The sequence below is a fragment of the Phocoena phocoena genome, chromosome 7 (assembly GCF_963924675.1).
Source record: "Phocoena phocoena chromosome 7, mPhoPho1.1, whole genome shotgun sequence".
NCBI lineage: Eukaryota > Metazoa > Chordata > Mammalia > Artiodactyla > Phocoenidae > Phocoena > Phocoena phocoena.
The window spans coordinates 98902886-98911352 of NC_089225.1; positions in this window are offsets into that span (position 1 = coordinate 98902886).

Sequence of the window (8467 nt, forward strand, 5' to 3'; positions counted from 1 at the left end):
TGCCATTTCAGTAAACAATGAATACTGCTCACTATCAAGTCATCAGCCACGACAGCTGTCCCCAGCGGTGCGCCCTGAGGGGAATTCAGGATGCAGAAAAACAGGATACTGGCCCTAGGTAGTTAAGGTGCATATCAAAGAAATAATTTCAACATGCCCAGAATCTTGCATCTTTCCATATATAGAAAAGCAATCAAATGATTAACTTGAGATGTCTGGTTTTTGTTATTAGCGGTAATCTTTTGATGTTGGATTACATGTTTTGTTTTTTTGGTGTGTGTGTTTGTGTTTTGTTTTGTTTTGTTTTTTAGCAAAAGCTCCTGTATATCCTGGCTCCTCTCTTACCTCTTTGGAACAGTTCCTCAGAGCTTTCTGAGAGGCTGCTTTCCCGGCCTATAGTCCTCGGTAATGCCCCAGATAAAACATAATTCTCAACTTTTAGTTTGTGCGTTTCTTTCAGTCAGCAGTAAAATATAAATTCTTTAAATGTTTATTTTATTAATGGAATGTTATAAGCATATTTATAGAGGAAATATTGCTTTTGAAATTATGTTTATATTTTATTTCTTTAACCTAATAATTTATTTCAATTAATAAATAAGGAAAGCTTTTTGCCTGCAAAAGATTATGACTTTTGATTGTTTATTCAAAAGGACTAAAGAGGAAACTCAGCCAAAACTCCCAGAAACATAGTATAGGCTTTTTTTTTTTTTCTGAATTACAATACTACTTGAGTCCCAACGTAAATCAGTAAAACCTTATTAAAATCAATTGAACGTAAGTAAATTCCCTATATAAAGAAATAAAGTGAGGTTCATAAACATGCTTTAGTTAGAACTGGCATTATTTGGACATAGAATGTTTAAAAACAATGAAAAATTCATATAAAATAAATGCTAACTCAGGAGTCTATGCACAAACCTACATCATACAACTTTAAAATATATTAAGCAGCCCTCTTTTACTTAGTTATATGTGGAATTACTTTTTCTTAGATCATGCCTATATCTGCACAAATAAACTGGCTGAAATTCAGGCCAACAATGAGTTATTTGAAGTAGGGAGGTGAAAAGAAATTCAGTTAGTAACGGATCATTTGACTCAAACTGACATTTAAAGTATATTGGTTGGACCATTTGGCTTTTTTCTTATTCAATTCTATGTGTATGCACCCCAGGTTTTCTTTTGATGGGGCAGTCAGAGAAGAAGTTAAAAATTAGGCGTTAAAATGCAGAGAATGGTAGTCCCATGCCATTTATTATTTAAATTTGTGACTCTATTAACACAGCCTTTTAAGAAGAACATCCTTAAACATCTCTAGCTGGATTGGAAACTGATTCATCCCAGTTTGGGATAAATCTTTCTTCTATAGAGAATATTTGTACCTGATAAATATTATAGGAATTATCTCCTGAGACTTGATACTCCACTCTGACATTCGGGATTAACATGTGGGTTACGATATATGGCCTGACTTTTAAGTCTCTATCTCTTGCAGCTCTGAATTAAAACAAATTTGAACCAAAACATGCACAGGTGATTATGAGAGGTATTCCAACATGCATTAACTTTAAGAGTGAGGTCCCATTGCAGAAGCTTTAACCTGCCTATTTATATTACATAGACACCTCTCAGAGGTAATTGGTCATCGGCAGGAAATTAATCAAGTCTGTTCCGTTAAATGGTCAGTTTACTGCAGCTCAGTGAAGCTGGGGGCGGGGGGCGGAATGAATTGGGAGATTGGGACTGACATGTATACACTATCGATACTATGTATAAAGTAGATAACTAAGGAGAACTTACTGTATAGCACAGGGAACTCTACTCAGTGCTCTGTGGTGACCTAAATGGGAAAGCAACCCAAAAAAGAGGGGATATATGTATACGTATAGCTGATTCACTCTGCTGTACAATAGAAACTAACATAACACTGTAAAGCAACTACACTCCAATAAAAATTAGAAAAAAACAAAACTGGGCCGCATATCCTCCATGTGTCTCCTTATGTTCTCATCTGAAACGTTTATAGCTTTCAATCAGATTATTATCATTTAAAACACTTCGATAAATGCCCAGTTGTGCCCATACTGCTTAGCAGGCCACCCTGGTTAAGTGACTCCAAGAGCTAAAGTTACAATGCGGAAATCACCGCACACGTTGAGTTGCCGAGGCAAAGAGGAAATTCAGGATGCTCTGGGTCTCGCCATTTATAGTTTTCTTTAACAATACACTTATTGTGCCACTTTACAATGTGTATTTATGTGTTATAGCTATCCATCTATTTATAAACTTGGGTACTTGTTTTAAAACCTGACTTCGATTAAAAATAAAACTAGGCGGCTTTAAAGCTTCTCAAGGCTGCTAAGGCTGGAGGGGTCTGTGGTTTAGAAGCTTCCTCTTGCTGTATTCTGATTGAATCTGCTCAGCTCTCTGTTTTTTCCGTGTCCACCTACACACAGCTGTCCATCTCCCGGCAACCTTTTTGCTGTCAGTCAAGTGACAGCCTTGGATGGAAGCTTTGTGTGCCAACATCCTGAGGCCCAGCACTACATTTAGGTAGAAAAGGAGGGGGGCACATAACTAATTCTTCTTCAAAAGCTGGTGATGAGAGCCTACCAGAGGGAGGGTTTGATCTACAGTCCTTCAGAGACTGCTTTCTCAAACACAGGCAAAAATGCAAACACATACATATACCAAACTCCCACATCTGTAGCCCAGCAATGTGATGTAATAATCACCCTGGGAAGGCAAGCATTCCAAGGCTTGTTGATGCAAAGAATAAAGCTCCCTTGCTGAATCTTTCTGGGGACTGGTGCCCAAGAATAGTCCTAGTTTCTCTCCCAGTTTGAGTGATCAGATGTTCTAGCTTCCCCTTTCTCGGATTGATTGATCCTTAGCTGACCTGTAAGTACTGATATCTCTTCATAAAATTACTTGGGAACATTTGTTTTTGCTAATTGGAAAGTAGCTGGAGGAATGTTATGCTTGAGACTTTGCACGGATTGCATCTTGTATAATGTAATGTCTTAATATCGGAAGGAGTTTGCATTCTACAATAGGAAGCCCCGCTATTGAGTTGTTTCTATTTGTACAGTAGATTACTTCTCTGAAAAGTCAGATAGGTCATTAGCACAAATTAAAATTCCAATCTCTAGAAAGAGAGACTGGATTAAGATGGAAGCCTCATTTTAATTACTTTTTATTTGGTGCCGTCTGCATTCTGATTATGAGTCTCTAAAACTGAACATCACATTTCCTGATCTGCTAAAGTCGCAGGATCTTTAAACCAAATGTTCCAAGTTTACTCTAAAATCACTAGGAGCCCTGATATTCTCTAAAAATAAACGGATTAATTTTCGCCTTGTCACAGGAAGTAAAATACATTTGCCTCTGTTTCGATTAAGGTACATACCACCTATAATATTTAATATATTATAACATGGTAATATATTATAGCTTACTTTTTTGTAGTAGCTGTACTCAAGTTTTACTTTTACTATGTATCTATTTTTATTTTTTGTTTTCTTGGAGATAAGAAGATATAAAAGTAAAACGCATGAAAGGTATAGATTTGAATATTATAGCTTATCATCTTGTGTAAATGATCTGTTTTGCTGTGGGTCTGGGAGCACTGTCGCTTATAACATTTGGGTTTCTGGTCTACCAGGCAAAAGGCAAGCAGTAGTTTTTCAGGGGCAAGAGTGTAACCAATAAACCTGAGCAAATAACTTTATAACCCTGGAGCTTACTTGGGATGTTAACACAGATGGTTGGCAAATCCATGGGGAATGTTGAGCAAATGTTTGATTCACCAATGCCTTAAACCTGTTGAGTGCAAAGCTAATAATTACCACGGAAATACTTTTGTGATTCTTTTTTTCTAAACACAGCGAATCTTCAAAACCAGTGTTTCTTTCGGTACTTAGTATAAAAAAATAGAACAAATCTAAATGTAAAGAATTCTGGAAAAATATACACACATGAAACTAAGAGTTGCAAAGATAGAAAAGCCTTAAACTTTTAGAATTAAAGCCATATTATTGATTATTCTCAGTTTACACAGATCCTTCTTCAAAGATAATTTACCTATTTATAATTCTGTAATATGTTTTGCTCTTCATGTTCTGATGAAATTCACATGCATAATTCAAATCTAATATCTCTTAGAGTTCAACATTTTTGCCAATTGATTAATTTTCAAACTGATGAAATTGGTGAGAACAAATGAAGTAGTACTCGGAATTAATATTTTAAAGCTCTTGGAAACCCCCAATAAATTACACTTGGTTGTGGATAGAAATGGGCTTTCAATAAATTGTCTTCTTGGTAAGATAATGCCAAGAATAATATTGGTCTTTAGAATTCAATTTGGGTTGGTTTGGTGTATTTTAATACAAAGTGTGCTTGGAGATTATCTGTACAAATACGCATACACATAAGAACAAACTCACACAAGTCTAGAAATACTCTTGGCAAGCCACTGAGGTTAATTATCTCTATAAAGAATACGCTTTCGAGTAATACCATCTTGCCTTCTAACTCAGAATAGAAGCAGTTTATATAGGGGAAAGGGGGAAGGATGATTGATTAAAGAAAAAAATAAACTCCTTAAAAATTGGCATCTGTATAAAATTGCCTCTTGTAACTTCAAAATAAGTTATTGATTTTCTCTTTCAAGTCCATATTATTGAATTTCTCCTTAATTCTTTCTTCACCAAGGAAAACATACATTTTTCCATTTATGTTCAGGGTATTTAATTTGGGAAATAACCATAAAAAATGAATTTCAGTAGGTAGTCATATTGTGTGTGGACAGGTGTTTTCCTTTAGGTATATTTATCAGTGAATCAGGTTGTAATTAACCGATGCTATAAAATTGAACTAGCTGATGGTGAAAATTTTCCCAAAAGTTTGGGAGGTTTGCTTCTTTTCTGTGACCACATAGGATTTGCATTGACTTTCTTTATGGGGCCCATTAATTATAGCCATTTGGGGAATAAATGCAGATTTTTCATACAATTACTTGCTTGCTGCCAAACCAAAATGGATGGCCTTGGGTTACACCGTATTGGACAAATGTGCCCATTTCCGTAAACAGAGTATCTAACTACATTCCCCATTGTCTCTGCAGTCCACTTTTGATTTCAGGAGCTTGAAGCCTGTCCCCCAAAGCCACCAGCATTAGCTTTTTTTAGCTGATTATTTGCCTGCCCCCAACACAGAGAGAAATAAAATGCAGAACAAACACAAATGGCTTAGCTATTTGTTAGCAAGTGTGCTTAAAAGTTAGATGGTTTAGAAGATTCAAATTCGTGATTAAAATGAGGTTCAGAGAAACTAATGCTTTTTCATTTTTTCCCCTGTTCTCACTTTTTGTCAGGAATCAAAGAAAATTTAGAATTGTCTGAACTTTTAAAAATACTGTCAGAATTAAGCATTGTATAAAAACCTATTTCTCCATGGATGTGACATAATAGACTCATAGCAAGATTTAACGGTGAAAGGTTTGACCATTTGAGAGTAAGCTTGACTGCCCATGACATGTGATTTGTAACTTTATTGAGACCCAAATTCAAATTGTGCATCTATGGCTAAAGCAGGAGAGAGCATCATTTAGTTAAAAGACCCTAACTGTCCATCTGATATTCAACCTCATCTCAGCTCTCATGTTTTCTGTTCTTCTTCTCACACACAGTAACTCTCTTTACATTTATCACATTCTAGGAGGGACATGTATGCCCTAGTGAGAGCCTCAGTTTCTTCATCTGTAAAATGGGACGAATAATAGTGCCCACTTCAGGATTATTATAGGAATTCAGTGAGATACTCTATATTCAGCCATAGGCATAGTGCCTGGCACAAAATAATGGTTTGTTGTTAACGTTATTGTATCTTAATTTGGTGAGGTGCTAGATAACTGCAGTAAATCATTTTTTAAAAATTGGACCATACATTTTTATTATTTAATGTAATTGTCTGAAAGATGTTTTTAAAGAGCCTCACAAGTACTTTTTCACCAAAAATTTACTGTTTCCATTTGTTATTAGTCTTAAATTCAGAGGTAGACGCACTGTTGGCCCATGGGAATTGTCTTCTTCCTGCGTACCATCTCTTGCAGAGATTAATCTGTTTTTATATGTAGATATCTTACATGGTGACCACACACACACACACACACACACACACACACACATACTGCTTCTTTGCTTGGCTATCACAAAGTGTGAGTCTTGATTTCTTTCCTATACCTGAAATTTACACGGAAGTAAAGATATCAGTCAAAATTTCTTTCTCCCAAACACAGATGACAAAATCTTAACTAATGGAATGTAGATTCTATGTATAACTTAACAAAGCAGAGCTTAAAAATCAGACAGTTTAACTCAGGGTACTACAAGAACACGTTAAACAGTGAAAGAAACGCCACATTAAGAAAGCAAGAATCTTAGATTCTGGATTGTTTGATATTGGACAAGCAATCACATCTCTTTAAGCCTCCGCTTTCAATCTAGAGCATCTTGATCTAGATGATTGAAAGGATCATCTTCCTTTCAATGCTAAAATAATATAATCCTAGTTCTACCAATTTTCACACTTCTTCCTTGAGGAAGAATAAAGCTTCATATTCAGTCACTTCAAAGTAATTATCTGCTATTCATAAGCAAAGCAAACATCAAACGGTTCATATGCAAGATGTTTTTGTGTGTAAATCCTAATTTCTGTTAAAATTCTATAAGAACAGTTAAAACCTATTTTGCATTTTATATAAAAAAGCTCTATTTTCTAAAATTACATGTTTGAAAATTCAAACCTATTAAAGAAATATATGAAACGCTCTATATATTTAACTTTTGTTATAATGTTAACCTTTATTGTGTTGATGAATGCAAGCTTATGAATTCATAACTCTCACAGTTAGAGGGTCTTCATAAATAAAACAACCCACTTAGATCTGCATTTTTCAAATAGCAAGGCAACAAGCAGACCAACAGATGGATGCATTTTTAATTAGTCAATCTATTGCTATCTTTTGGTTAGAAAATTTTCCTGCGGGTGGTAACAAATCTTTTATTGGGAGCAAAAATAAGGACAATCTCAGAATGACAGGTTTCCTAAAAGAATTTATATTTCAATACTTTGATAGCCTATTCAGGTTTTGTAAAGTGATAAATTAAACTAAATTATTGGTGGAAAAACAAATCAAACAAAATAATTTGAGGTTATTGTAAATCTGAGACATGAATAAAATTACCATCAGAATCTAGTTTCTTTCATGTTTACTGATTTTAACTGAATTAAGTAAGCAGCCAGTATGATCTAATTCAATTCAAGGCTGTTTTTGCAATATTGTAAGGAAATAATCTACAATATTAAGCTGCAATTTTTAATTTGCATTATACTGACAAATAACTTTAGAAAAAGATGCCCTTTGCTTTGGAAAAATTGCTATAAAAATGAGAAGATAATATTTATCAAAAGAACCCAGATGCAAACCTGTGAAAGGTTTTCAGAGATTATATTGGGTGGTTCCGAATTTTAAAAGCTGTCTTTTTATAAAAAGAAAAAAACGGTCTATCAGATTATCTCTTCATATGCACAGAGTAAAGGCAATGGAGAAATGGAGTAATTATTTCCATAATTCAGGCACTTAAAACTTTCTTCTGAAATATCCAAATGATTGATATGATAATTATGACTGAATTAGTCAAATTACTCTTTCACAGTTTGCCTTCTCACTACACTAGTAGATACAATCTAAGTGTGGATGTAACATTTATAAATGCAGAAGACTAAACTCATAGCTTACAGTACCTTTCAAGATTCATTCAATTATATATAATCACTTACTTTTTGGCAACATAGATAGTAACAATTTATCATCCTCTTCTTCAAAAGCACCTATTTAGAACTTTTTTCTCTGGGACACTTTAGCCTGGCTATACAAAAGATTTCAACATGCAACGCTAGACCATTATAACCATACAACTATTGCCAGCATCTGTGGCATATACACACATGAAATATAGGTAACAATGTAAACGCTGGGCTTAGAATTAAATGAGTTTAACAATATTTTACCAGGCCATCTAATAGTGTCAAGATATTACATGTTTCTGCAGAGGCTACCAAAAAAAAAAGAGAGAGAGAATCAGTCCTAAATTAGAAATTCACTGGATTGCTTCTGTAGAAAATCTGATGACAATTTGTATAATTTTTTCATTTTAATTGACTACATTTTTACATCTTTATAAGTCAGAAACATACTATAAGTATAGATGGGAGAAAAACAAGTATACAAAATTTCTAAATGATCTACTAGTAAATCCAGGTATAGAAACCAAGAGTCTCCTGGAATCTAGTCTCATTATCTTGATGAAAGTTATTTAGAAAACGAGGTGTACCTTTTGCCTTCAGAAGATGAATTAAGAACATAATTGTTGATCATGCCTGGGGAAAAATGCTTTAA